We start from the raw sequence: 15,505 nt of genomic DNA on the forward strand, positions 1-15,505 counted from the left end.
TGCATGCTGTTAAGTTCCTCTATAAATAGGTCGTTCTAGTTCACTTCCAAATGATCCAACTTAGTTTATAACACCAAGACTATAATATCATCTGTAAAAGCGGTAATCCATCATATCGAGGGGTTATCGCACCTTAGTATAATTGAGTTGGAGCACTTTGATTTTGCCGTCATCTTTATTTCAAAGTCAATGGTTCATTTACTTCCTTGTACCAGATTTAAAGCCTCCGTTTGAAGCAGGTTCTAATTTAATCGCCTTTTTATTTTACTTGCCATGCCTTACTTTATTTAATTCCTTTTCATGCATTACTTTATTTAATTTCCTGCCATTGTCTTTACTTTATTTAATTTCCTGCCATTGTCTTTACTTTATTTAATTTTCTCGCCATTATCTTTATTGCTCATTTTAAATTGTTTTGCACGCTTTACTTATTCTTCACGCCTTACATTCTAAACTTCTTTTCATCATGTTCAATATCATTGTATTTGTTTGTATTACCATGTCTGGCTAAATCTTTCAAAGGTTAGAATGTAAGGATCACAATTAAAGAGATGTTTCACATATTGCATCTTTAGAAATGCTTAGGGGCTGTTCTGATTTTTAATTCGAGTTTTCTTAAACAAACTTGGTTAATTTTAACTACTCAAGGAGTGCGAAAGCAGCCTGGCTTAGTTAACTAGGAATTTTTATCACTTTAAGGAAAAACGATTTTTGAAACTGTTTTCGGACGCGTTGATAAATTTAAAATCAGGAAACTCCTTGGGTAAACTTTCCGAATCAAAATCACTTTTCAACTAAGCTTACGAGTCTTATTTCTTAAAAATAGGTTTACTACTTTAGCGTTCTGCACACCTTTTATAAGTGACAATAAAAGGCCTTAATTTAAGGGTAAACTCGGTTCTGAATACGCGAAAGCGACAGTTCCTGTTAAATGGATTCTTTTTAAGAGTACAAAATATTGCCCCATAAGTAGTTCTATTTAGACAATCGAAACATCGTTTAACTGACGTGAAATACATTTAAGCCTATCTTTATCTACACTGTATTTATCATTTTATTTATTTACTGTTATTTTGCGACATCAATATCTCATTTGTACTGCCTTAGATAAACATTGTAACAATAGTAATCGATAGATTGACGATTTGGTCTCTATGGGATCAATATTCTTTTATATTACTCTGACGCGATTCGTGCACTTGCGAATATAGAAATCAAGTTTTTGGCGTCGTTGTCGGGGACCAATTTCGTCAAATTTCATACCCTGTTGTTACACCGTCTAGACTAAGGCATTATTAGCCAGTAAATGCGAAGAACCCGTAGTACCAGAAATTTAGTAGATCCTTTAGCGAAACCCGAACGTTACACTCGTACACGCCTCTTACTCATCCGAATTAAGAAAGCTATGGCCGAGAGTCGCGACCGGAGACCTCTTAAGGAATTTTCCCAACCCTCTGAAGAGGAACCTAGTTCTAGTATAGTAAACCCCCTAATTCCTGCCAACAATTTCGAACTAAAACCATCTTTACTGCAATTAGTGCACCAGAACCAATTCGCGGGTTTCGCTACTGAGAACCCAAATTAACATTTAAAAGTCTTTATCCAACTGGTCAACACCTTTAAATCAAACGGTGTTTCACCTGATGCAATTCGTTTAATATTATTTCCTTTCTCCTTCAGAGGTAGAGCACGTTCGTGGTTAGATTCACTTCCAGCTAACACAATAACTACCTGGGAAGACCTTAGGAGACTATTCCTTGCTAGATATTTTCCCCCTAGTAAGATTGATGTTCTTCGAAAACAAATAACTAGATTTACTCAAATTCAACGAGAATCACTTTTTGAAGCTTGGGAGAGATACAAGGAGTTGTTAAGAGTATGTCCACACCATGGCCTAGAACAATGGTTGATCGTTCATACCTTCTACAATGGACTCCATCATAACATAAAGATGAGCATCGACGCTGCCGCTGGTGGCGCGTTGATGAACAAACCTTACCCTGAAGCTTGTGACCTAATTAAGGATATGGCCCAAAACCATTACCAATGGGGAACTGAACGAGCATTAGTAGAGAAAAAGGATACCCAAGGTGGAATACATGAGATAAGTTCTATGGACATGATGCAAGCAGAAATGGACGCTTTATCCCTTAAGGTCGAACATATTTCTACAAACTCTAACACCGCAGTGGTAGTCCAAACAGAGTGTGAACTTTGTGGATCTAAAGGAAACGAATTGGCGGAATGTAACCTTTTGAACGACCTGAACACCGACCAAGTGAATTACGCCCAAGGTAACCCATTTTCAAACACTTACAACCTTGGATGGAAGAATCACCCGAATTTTTCCTATAAAAACTAGAACCCTATCCAAAATTTTGCACCTCAAAGACTACAAGGTTTTCAAACCCAAAAACCAAATCAATCTATGCAAGTTGTGCCCCAGAGGCCTAACCTTGAGAAGATCATGGAGAACTTTATATCAGGCCAGACTAAGCAAAATAAATAATTCCTAAACCAGAACATTCACATAAATGAACTGATAATGCAATTAGGGACTAAGGTTGATCAGATAATTACTCACAATAAGATGCTTGAAACCCAGATCTCATAGGTAGCACAAAACCAAGCCCCGCAAACTACACCTGGAGGACAATTCCCTGGACAACCTCAACTCAAGCCTCGAGGGCAAGCTAACGCTATCACATTACGAAGTGGGACCGCTTACGAAGGGCCTTATAACCCAGCAATGAGCGAGTCCAAAGCTTATAAAGAAAGTATACCTACCAACCAAGGAGGGGAACCAATGGAACCCAAAAAACAAACCGACCAAGAAGGAGAAGCCAAGGAAAAAACTTACAAACCACCACCCCCGTAAAAACCACCAATCCCATATCCGCAAAGACTTAAGCAAACCAAAATCGATAACTAATACCAAAAGTTTATAAAAGTAATAGAGAAGCTTCACGTAGAGATTCCTTTCACCGAAGCCATCACCCAAATTCCATCTTACGCCAAATTTCTCAAAGACATCTTAACCGACAAGCATAGGCTTGACGATCCCAAACCCTTGGAATGCAACTTTATTTCCAAGAATAAACTTGCTAAGAAGGAGAAAGACCCTGGGAGTTTTTCTATACCTTGCATTCTAGGGAGCCATGAGATCGACAAAGCTTTCCTAGACTTAGGCGCTAGTGTGACTTTAATGCCCTTAGCTGTGTGTAAAAGGTTAAACTTAGGAGAATTACAACCAACTAAGATGTCCCTCCAATTAGCCGATAGATCTGTTAAGTATCCTGTAGGCATATTAGAAGACATCCCCGTTAGGATCAGTCAACTTTATATCCCGACAGACTTTATGGCCATGGATATCAAGGAAGACGACGATATCCCTATCCTTTTAGGTAGACCATTTTTATCAACAGTCGGAGCTATAATAGATGTTAAAAGAGGAAAATTAACTTTCAAAGTAGGAGATGAAAAGATAGAGTTTATTTTTTAAAGTTCCTGATGGCACCAATCATAGGAGACGCATGTTACGCGATTGACATCATAGATGAATGCATAAGGGAATTTGATCAAGAAGAACCTATGATCGAACCATTTTCGACCCCGATTGAAAAGGATGACGAGCTAAAGGAAACGGAACCTCACACTAACGAATGTTTGGCCCTTACTCCAAACCTTTCACCAAACTTTCAAAAACCAGCTCAAGAACTTAAGGAATTGCCGAAGAACCTAAAATATGAGTTTTTGGATAAAGAAATGAACCGCCCAGTAATAGTTAGTGCCACCTTAAACCAAGACGAGACAACATCTCTTGAATGTTTTACGAAGATACCCCTCTGCCTTAGGATACAACATCTCTGATTTAAAAGGTATAAGCCCATCCGTGTGTATGCACAGGATCTCGCTAGAGGAGGATTCAAAACCTTCCAGAGAACATCAGAGAAGAATCAACCCTGTAATGAGTGAGGTGGTAAAGAAGGAAGTCCTTAAACTGCTAGAAGTTGGTATAATCTATCAGATCTCCAATAGTAAATGGGTAAGTCCTGCACATGTGGTACCCAAAAAAGGAGGCATCACAGTCGTGCAGAACGAGAAGGGAGAGCATGTGGCTAAACGTATAGAAGGCAGATGGCGTATGTGCATAGACTATAGGAAACTCAATAAGGCAACTAGGAAAGACAATTTCCCCCTTCCATTCATAGATCAAATGCTTGAGCGTCTTGCCATACACTCTTACTTTTGTTATCTGGATGGATATTCTGGATTTTTCCAAATACCCATACACCCCGAGGATCAAGAGAAAACAACCTTTACCTGTCCTTACGGAACATTTGCTTACAGACGAATGTCGTTTGGACTCTACAATGCGCCAGCTACTTTCCAACGTTGTATGATGTCAATCTTCTCAGATTATCTCGACGGAATTATGAAAGTTTTCATGGATGATTTCTTGATATGTGGGTTTGAATTTGAGAATTGCCTCATTAATCTTGAGAAAATCCTAGAAAGATGCGTAGAAGTTAACCTTGTATTAAACTGGGAGAAGTGCCACTTTATGGTTAAAGAAGGCATAGTGTTCGGACATATAATATCTGAAAGAGGCATCGAGGTCGACAAAGCAAAGATAGAAGTGATAGAAAACCTTAACCCTCCTAAGACTGTTAGAGAAGTCCGAAGTTTTCTTGGACACGCTGGTTTTTACCGATGCTTTATCAAAGATTTTTCTAAAATAATAAAACCCCTTACACCCAAATCTCTAACACGATCCATAATCCTGCTTTCAGATATTTTCAGATGATTATTGCCCACACCTTCTTGAGAAAGAGTGACACTGATACACACGTAAGTGCTGAAGAGATTTTCTTCATGTACTGTACCACTCAGTCACGCCCAGTAGCTTGCGGGGATTTTCTGATCGAGAGTCTCTATCTTAATGCTCGCTCCGCTGTGAGTCTTATACATGTTGGAAGCACGATAACACATATAGCCTCAGCCCTAGGACTTGATAGAAGGTTATTTCACCTAACATCTTACTATAATTATACTTTGATGGATATTGACTTCTGTCTGGACCGTGGCCTTATAAGGAGATCTTCTTTTCACCCAGATCAATACAGGCTCTTGATCGAGGGTGAGACTATCCACTATTTTACTTTACCAGACCCTTAGGTAACTTGTGTTTATAATCAGGCCAACTGGGCCTATGCCATAGAAGGCCAAGGCAAGACAGTAGATGAGCAGGGAATCCCACCTGAAGCAAAGCATCATCCAGCACCTACCAGAATCAAAATCCTCACTAATAGTCCAAATCTTCAGAGTCCAAGCATGCATTCTGAGCTTGTTAAACTTCGTATGGAGATAGCCCAACTCTGCCAGGAGCTTGCTGATGTTGCTTTGCAGGTTGAACTGTCAGATTCCACACATGCCACTGAAGCCGATATACTGAACAATGAGATCGCTCACCTTAGACACCAGATTGCAGAGCTCCAAGGACCCGAAGTTGAGGAGACTCAATTATTCCCTGAACATTGATGATATCACCGGCCGAGAGATGCCGTTTGCTTTACTTATTTCCCACTATTAGACTTATTATTTATGCTTGTTTTTTTTTGGACTTTATGCTTGCTTTTCCTTTCCTAACATCTCTGGACCCGTGACTTATTACTATCTATTCATATATATATATATATATATATATATATATATATATATATATATATATATATATATATATATATATATATATATATATATATATATATATATATATATATATATATATATATATATATATATATATATATATATATATATATATATATATATATATATATATATATATATATATATATATATATATATATATATATATATATATATATTTATATATATATATATATATATATATATATATATATATATATATATATATATTATATATATATATATATACATATATATATATATATATATATTTATATATATATATATATATATATATATATATATATATATATATATATATATATATATATATATGTGTGTGTGTGTGTGTGTGTGTGTGTGTGTGTGTGTGTGTGTGTTACTATTGTTATGTTTTTATTTCCTTTTTACTTTACTTTATTTTTTTATTTTTTCATTTATCAAGCTTAATCAAAATCAAAAAGGCAGCATGTTATGGAAGCCTATGTACACCCCCTTTGCAAAATGAGGAAAAAGTTGTAGCCCAAGAGCAAGGAACAAGCCCTACCCAAACAACAAGTCCGAATTCATGGCGAGCGCCATGGGGTCTGTACCATTTATGGGACAGAATCCCTAAATCCCCGATTTTTGCCTTCTTCAACCTCTCAAAACCCATTTTTTCCTCCTTCCACCTCCATTGAAGTCCACGAAAATTCCCAACTTCATCATTCTAACTCCAAGCCATTATCATTCCCAAACTTCACTCATCAATTTCCTCCACCATAAACCCACTACAATCCCATTTTCACTTCCTTACCATAAAAACTCATTTTCTCTTCACTCACCATCAATGGTTGGAATAGAATTCAACAATATCATCCTTCGTGGAGGGAAACCTTGAGAGCGTTAGAACAAAATTTTACAGAAGTTGCAAACACGGGAAATTCTCGCCACCAGGTATATAGATGAGGATTGTTTGTATACTTTAGGGACGTATCATAGTGTTTTTCATATGCTAGATAATTTAGGACTGCATGAGATTTTTTCTAATAAGGAACCCACCTAAGATAGGCTGACCAGGGAATTTCTGAGTTCCCTAATTTACACCGTTCATCCTGGCACTGCTAGCGCGGTTGGTACCATATGTTTTAGAATGTTCAACGTTGAATATGAGTACACTACTGACGCCTTAGCATGTTTGTTAGGAATGCCTTACATAGAGGGTGTCATTTGTGAGACACCCTTAGATACAGAATGGGCACTCGAAGCATTTAACTTTTGGAATAGATTATCGAATGTGGTTGCCATTTCTTTTGAAGGAATTTTAGCCTCCACTATTCATAACCCGGCCATCCGTATTTTTCGATATCTTTTGGCCTGTACTATTTTTGGTCGGGAAAATTCTAATAAAGTAAATGCTCGCGAGTTGCTATTTTTACAGGGTTGCCTTACTAATCGAAGGATCAATCATGTTTGTTTTATGCTTGCATATATGTCCGCCATTTTGAAAAAAGGAGGAACCATTTCTTTTGGTGGATTAATTACTTCTATTGCTAGAGCACTAAATCTCAACACTGAGTTAGCTACCTTAGAACCTCTCCCTCGCCGCACCATTAACTTTAAATTTTTGAAGGATACGAAATTATGCAAGGTGCGGCGAGCAGGCGGTTATAACCTCATGGTCCATGGTGTAGCTATACCGAGTGTTGTATTACCTTGCTCTCAGTGTACAGATGTGCGACATGCAAGGAACTGTACATATGATCTCGATGCTCCACCTTTTACCGGTCCTTTTCCACCTAATGTCCCTATGGACGATGGCTAAGGGACCGATGATGAGTATGACCGACGCGACCAGTCCCCTGCTCATGATATTCCTACACACACTGCATCACCTTCACACACTACACCTTCTTCTTCTGACCATTTTGCAGGTACCACTCCTGGTTTTTACATCACTGAGGAGATGTGGCGCGATCACCTGGCTCAGGAAGAAAGGCGTGACGACCTTCGAAATACCATAAACCAACAATTGACTGGTAGCATGAGTTTTATGGTAGCCTCCCAGCAGCGAACTGAGCATGCACATCGGACTATCACGGAGTCCTTGCTTGCGATCACTAATGAGCAGCATCGCCAGCAACAGGCTAATGAGCGGCACTTCGCACTTATCGAGGCCACCCAGGGGTCTCTCTTAGGTCGCTCTAGGCAGCTGCAAGAAGGTTTTAGCCGTCGTAGCAGGGGTTATCGACCCAGGCATCCTGACCAGGGTGGTGACGGTGTCGATGATCAGCCATAGTTCTCTCTCTTTCAGGTTACTCCTACCCTATCTCATATCGAAACATTGAGGACAATGTTCGGTTTAAGTGTGGGAGGAGATTTTTATCGCTTTCCTTTATTTTCAGTATGGTTTGTGTGTTTTAGTTGTTTGCTTTTCTTTCAATAAAATAGCATGTGTTTGACGAGTCATCTGTGTGGTGTATCTGTACTTCTCCCATTTCTTTAGCCTTACCAAAAAATTTGTGAGCAAAGAAAATAGTGTATTTTAAATATTCAGGCTATAAGACAGGTTTATGACAGGATGTAAAAGATTTGGGAAAACTTTTTCTAAAAATCGATATCGTCTTGACACCGTAGGCTTCATGATTATAAGAGTCGGTCCCGATACCCCATATGTTGTGGCCCTAATTTTTGTTCCAAATAAGTCCTTAAGTAGTTTATGCTTGCCGTCAGCTCCGACTTAAGCATGCTCTACGTAGGGGACCGATGAAAATAAGTGTATGATCATTAAAATTTCTACTTTGTTCTCTAGTTGTATGAAATTCCGGGCTAGGTGACTCTCACACAATCATTTAACCCAGCAAAATAAAGAGCTTTGCGAAACATGCAGAAAAATAAAAAATATATATAATAATATGCCCATTGTTGGTTGGTTCAGAGGTATCTGGTGTTGAACTTGGTAGGGTGGATTACGATCCAATCCCCCACAACTACAATTGGGTTAAATAAAGGGGCTACACCAACTTATGTACCAGAGCCCCATGCTTAAGATCATAATCACTAACCGGTCACCTTACTATGAGTATGTACGGATAACGGGCTTAATGTGATTGCACCTGAATGAAAAAAAAGGACTTGAAGAAGATGAAAAGAAGGCCTAGGTATGGTGGGGTGATATGGATTGATTTGTATAGGAACGAAGCCTATGTCCGCATTTGTAGAAAGTGTCACTACAATATCCTTAGTTCGATTCGTTAGTACCTATCGATACATTCCTTGAATGAAATTATAAGCCTTTTTAGCCTTGAATTAACTCTGGTTGATACTGTTTTTCTTGCATGAGCTATAAAGAGTTTTGCTTGAGGACAAGCAAAGGTTTAAGTGTGGGAGAATTTGATAACAATAAATCACACCGCGTATTTAACTCGGATTGCACATGTTTATTAGGTCTCTATTATCATTTTGCTTGTGTTATGCTTTCTTTTGTGTTGTTTTCAGGTATTTAGCTCTTTCAGGACCTTTGTAAAAGAAACGAAGCAAAAAGACCAAAAAATTAGGGTTTTCGGCAAATATTGTACTCGTGGCGTTCTGCATAGCGGCCGCTATAGGAGAAGCCATGGCACATCAGCCCTCAACCAGGAGAAAACTGCCATGATTCCATGAACTTCCCCATTTACTCACATGGCGGGCGCCAGGGAAGGGTGGCGGGCGCCACCTTTGAATTCCACATTCCCACTAAAGAGAAGTTGAAGGGCATCCTGGTCTTTGCATGCTGTTGAGTTCCTCTATAAATAGGTCGTTCTAGTTAACTTCCAAATGATCCAACTTAGTTTATAACACTAAGACTATAATATCATCTATAAAAGCGGTAATCCGTCACATCGAGGGGTTATCGCACCTTAGTGTAATTGAGTTGGAGCACTTTGATTTTGTCGTCATCTTTCTTTTCAAAGTCAAAGGTTCATTTACTTCCTTGTACCAGATTTAAAGCCTCCGTTTGGAGCAGATTCTAATTTAATCGCCTATTTATTTTACTTGTCATGCCTTACTTTATTTAATTCCTTGTCATGCTTTACTTTATTTAATTTCCTGCCATTGTCTTTACTTTATTTAATTTCCTACCATTGTCTTTACTTTATTTAATTTTCTTTCAATTATCTTTATTGCTCGTTTTAAATTGTTTTACACGCTTTACTTGTTCTTCACACCTTACATTCTAAACTTCTTTTCATCATGTTCAATATCTTTGTATTTGTTTGTATTACCATGTCTAGCTAAATCTTTCAAAGGTTAGAATGTAAGGATCGCGGTTAAAGAGATGTTTCACATATTGCATCTGTAGAAATGCTTTAGGGGCTGTTTTGATTTTTAATTCGAGTTTTCTGAAACAAACTTGGTTAATTTTAACTACTTAAGGAGTGAGAAAGCACCCTGGCTTAGTTAACTAGGATTTTTTATCACTTTAAGAAAAAACGATTTTTGAAACTGTTTTCGGACGCGTTGATAGATTTAAAATCAGGAAACTCCTTGGGTAAACTTTCCGAATCAAAATCACTTTTCAACTAAGCTTACGAGTCTTATTTCTTAAAAATAGGTTAACTACTTTAGCGTTCTGCGCACCTTTTATAAGTGACAATAAAAGGCCTTAATTTAAGGGTAAACTCAATTCTGAATACACGAAAGCGGAGGTTCCTGTTAAATGGATTCTTTTCCAGAGTAGAAAATATTTCCCCATAAGTAGTTCTATTTAGACAATCGAAGCATCATTTAACTAACGTGAAATACATTCAAGCTTATCTTTATCTGCACTGTATTTATCATTTTTTTTATTTACTATTATTTTGCGACATTAGTATCTCATTTGTACCGCCTTAGATAAACATCGTAACAATAGTAATCGATAGATTGACGATTTGGTCTCTATGGGATCGATAATATTTTATATTACTCTGACGCGATTCGTGCACTTGTGAATATAGCGAACAGTTTCTCGGTTGGAGTAGGTTCTTGAGAACAAAAGATGGGTATAGTTCAACATAAGTCATAGGAATCGGGTCAAAAGAGACCTTCTTCCTCTCAAAGTTTTGATGGTGACGATTGTTGGTATTGTTGTTGTTGTTGTAAGTGTTTGTACGTTGTTGTGGTTGTTGTTGTTGACGTTGTTGTTGTTGAATTCGTACTGATTTATTATTCAAGAATACAGGAATGACTGAAGATACTTGATGATGGTGTTGACGGGATGGTTGATTCCTTTTGATCTGAGGCCTCCTCTGCCTCTCACTAGAAATTGCATTAGCTTCGCTATCTTTCTTCTTCCCAAAGCTACTGCCATATCTCTTACTTGATGATGCTTCTGAAGGAGAAGAGCGATCCAAAATGCAGTAGAATTTAAAATTTTCTCCTTTAGTGATCCTTACGAATGGGCATGATCAGTGATAGAATCGTTACCTCTTGTGGCGATTGTAACCTTTGATGCAGATCTACGGAGCGATCACGAACGTTGAACGATGACAACGCCTCTACTCAGTCCACACGAACGAATTTCTTCAATCTCAGTGCTAGTTGCTACGAATGAAGGCTTTGAGTGAGTGAGAGAGAGAGAGAGAGAGAGAGAGAGAGAGAGAGAGAGAGAGAGAGAGAGAGAGAGAGAGAGAGAGAGAGAGAAACGAAATTGCAACTGCACAAATGCTTTTGCACAAGGGTTCTATTTATAGAATCACTTGTGTGGGCTGCAAGCTAAAAAGGCCACTTAAGTGTATGTGGCCCATATCTTATACTATGCCAAAATCACTTAAGCACATGGTACCTTACCATATTTCGTATTCTACTTAAGTACATCATACCTTATGATGTTCTACAATTCACTTAAGTGCATCGTACCTTACGGTGTTCCTTAGTTACTCTATCTCTCATCAATCCGTCCTTTTGTGTGTGACCCTGTAGGTTTTCGTGGAATTGGAAATTATATTAAATCACGTATTTAACATAATAAACAGTGAGCGGTATCTAGCAACACATCACTGCTACCCAAGACACGAAAATGTCATGTGATCTGACAAATCCTTTTGTTATAATACTTATGTGTACAATTACCCTTTTGCCCTTATGTTTATATTGAACACAAGGCATAGACTGTGTCATCCTTGTCCAACTCAATATTGGGCCCATAAACATTTATCCTATTATACAGGATGGGCAAATTCCATCTAGGCGACTCATGTCCCTCAGCATGCTTCGTAGAGTACCCATCAACTGCCTTTATGGTCATCCAGTTATGGACAATGTTTGATCAGCAATAAGGCACTCGACTCTACATCTAGGGTCCATAGTGGTTTTAGGTCGAAGGGTGGTATACACCATTATCACCATGAGAATAACTTATGACACTTTGCATAACATTCTATATAGTATTCTCATAGCGGGTCAATCCAGTATAAATATTACTCTTAATATTCATACCTATGTTTAAGACTTGATAACTCCTTATCCATGATCCATGAGATGTGATCATCAGTCTATATACATAATAATCTTAATGCTTTAATGTTATCCCACTTCACAATAAAGCTCGACTACAGATACTTTAAGAATAGTGTCATTGTGTTTAATGTGATCTCATGATTAAGTCACACTTGATACATTAAACGAACTAGTTATTCTAGGGATTTTATTAAACAAACATAATAAAGAAAAATCCTTTTATTATTAATAAATAATTCGATACAAGTACCAAAAGTATTGGCCTCTAGGGCTTACACCAACAACTTCCTCTTTCGACAAACGTCCTTCACGGACACCTTCCTCAAGCCTCATCCCCATGTTTACCATTTCGGTAAAGTCAATGGGGGCACTGGAAATCATACGTTCATAATAAAATGAACTCAGGGTCTTCAAAAAGATTTTTGTCATTTCCTTCTCCTCTAAAGGAGGAGTGATCTGAGCAGCCAATTCTCTCCACCTCTGCGCATACTCTTTGAATGTCTCTTTATCCTTCTGAGACATGGACCTCAGCTGGTCTCTATCAGGCGCCATATCCAAATTGTACTTATATTGTTTGACAAAATCCTCTCCCAAGTCGTTAAAAGTGAGAATGCTTGCACTGTCCAACCCCATATACCATCTGAGTGTAGCACCAGTCAGACTGTCTTGGAAGTAGTGGATTAACAGTTAATCGTTGTCAGTTTGGGTAGACATTTTGCGGGCATACATCACTAGATAACTGAGCGGACATGTGTTCCCTTTGTATTTTTCAAAGTCATGCACTTTGAATTTCACCGGAATCTTCACATTCGGCACCAGACATAACTCAGCAGCACTTTTCCCAAACAAGTCCTTACCTCTCAACGTCTTCAATTCCTTGCGCAGCTCAAGAAACTGATCCTTCATTTCGTCCATTTTCTCATATACGTCTGGGCCCTCATATGGCTCGGAATGATAAATGGTGTCCTCCACACGAGGTAAGGTGTGCACAACGGGAGGTGGCATAGACATGACCGGGCTAGATGACGGCATAGAAACAAAAGTAGGCGCAAAGCCTCCAGGCATGAAGTTTGGCGGCATTCCCCACGGGAATCTGGCAAGCATAGCAGGCGCAAAGTGAGCGATAGCAGAGGGCATGGTAGAGGTAGCCACCTCTAAAAAAAATAGTCCTTTGAGGAGGAGGAGTTGCAGGCGTATGAGAAGATTGACTTTGAGCAACCAATATTGACTCCATCATGGCAGTCAGTCAAACGATCTCGTCCTTCAACTCTCTAGTCTCTTGCTCAAGATGTTCCATGATTCTCAGATGATTGGCACGAGTGTTGTACCGATGAGTCAGCTTGGCTGAAGCACAGAAGAAACACCAATGAGACATCTGGAGAAAGAGAAACCTGCTTATGCAAATGATGCATGAAATGCAATGATTGTTTTTTTATTTTTATTTTTCAAGGAACTTACTATATCGTTTGCAAATATATATATATATATATATATATATATATATATATATATATATATATATATATATATATATATATATATATATATATATATATATATATATATATATATATATATATATATATATATATATATATACTTAACAACAATCGCAACAATTTGATATAACCATAAAAATATCTTTTCATTTATAATTGGAAGGATTACACTGAGTATAATTTCAAAAACCATATGAAAAATACAAGAGAAAAGGAGACTGGTTATCCTAAGGATCCCTAACAACAATGTCAGAAGATCTGGCTGAAGGAGTGTACTTCCTGCGAATGCGTCGAACCTCGATCTCAAAAGAAGCCTTCATCTGAGTCTTCTCGAGGACAAGCTGATCTACAATCTTCTTCCAAGCAACGGAAGGCTGAGGCATGCTAGAAGATGAAACCTTCGGCTCTCTCTGTCTCTTTGTCACTCGGTCTTCAAGTAGCTCAATAAGTGCATCTTTGTCCTTAGATTCCAATTGCAACTCCTTATGCTTCTTGCTCAAAGTACGGAAACGCTCTTCCCACATATCTTTTTCTTGCTTCACCTTGGCGAGTGCGTCTTAAAACTCCTCTACATCTTGGTTAGGGAGAGTTAATGGCTCAACCACAACCATAGATATAGGTCTCTGACAAGGATAAGGCATCTTCAACTCCAAAGCTCTCTTCTTCACCCAAAGAGTGTGTGCTTCCAAAGCTACACAATTGCACAAACCAAGCTCGAATCTTCTCTTCCTATGCACATTATGCCAAGCATGCACAATCTTCTGCTTCAAATGTTGGGGATCTTTACCCTCTTGATAGAAAAGACCTTCTAACAAAGTGTTATTTGGTTTGTCTCTCAAGGGGAACCCAAGTTGACGACGAGCCAAAGCAGGGTTGTAGTTAATTCCTCCTTGTGTACCAATGAGAGGCACATTAGAAAATTCACCACAACAATCAATAATCTCCAAACTTCTCAAAGAAGGATCATACCAAACGATATCATCATTAGTGAGAGACATAAGTCTCTGAGACCACCGTAGACATTGTTTGTTCTCCACAAAAGCAGATGTCTGAGGCAAGTGCAAAATAAACCACTTGTATAGAAGAGGAATGCAACAAACAATAGTCCCGCCACCCTTAGAATTCCTTAGATGCAAAGAGAAATACATATCACCCAACAAAGTAGGCACATGATTCCCAATCAAGAAGAGTCTAATGGCGTTAATATCAACAAAACCGTCAATGTTAGGGAACAAAGCTAATCCATAAACGAGCAACACAAAGATGGCTTCAAAAGTGTCCCCACTACCTGCTTGAGCAAAAGCAGTAGCTTCCTTGATGAGGAAATCAGATGGCAAACCAAATAAACCCCCTTTCTTCACCCAATGAGCCTCTATCTCAGACTTCTTCAAGTGAAGAGCTTCAGCAATAAGATGAGATTTAGGAATCTCTTCAAATCCACTAAAAGGAACCCTACTAGAAACAGGTATCCTCAAGAGATGGACATACTCCTCCAATGTAGGCACAAGCTGATAATTTGGGAAAGTGAAGAAACGGTAGAGAGGATCATAGAACTGCACTAATACATTCAAGAGTCCTTCAACCACATCAGCAGACAAGATAGACAAAAGCTTCCCATGACGTTGTTTGAAGTCCAAGGGATATAATATAAAAGATGCTAGCTTCCTTAACTCTTTCAAGTCGGGACATCTGAAACTGTACTTGTTAGCGTTCCTTCGTCCACAATCCATGGTCTGAAAAAATATTTGCATATAATACCTTAGTTCCTTGAAATTTTCGTGTGATGAATGTTATGATGCGCATGAATGCATGAATGCAACAATCACAAATAAGGG

At 38.3% G+C, this 15,505-nt stretch overlaps 1 non-coding gene across 1 annotated transcript; it reads right to left on the reverse strand.

Annotated features, from left to right (window-relative positions):
- Positions 1–1,789: 1,789 nt before the first annotated feature.
- LOC127077785 (small nucleolar RNA R71) lies at positions 1,790–1,896 on the reverse strand. The gene has a single exon (XR_007787558.1). It is a non-coding gene; the product is annotated as a small nucleolar RNA R71 (small nucleolar RNA).
- Positions 1,897–15,505: the final 13,609 nt, after the last annotated feature.

Source organism: Lathyrus oleraceus, chromosome 4 (assembly GCF_024323335.1).
Source record: "Lathyrus oleraceus cultivar Zhongwan6 chromosome 4, CAAS_Psat_ZW6_1.0, whole genome shotgun sequence".
Lineage (NCBI taxonomy): Eukaryota > Viridiplantae > Streptophyta > Magnoliopsida > Fabales > Fabaceae > Lathyrus > Lathyrus oleraceus.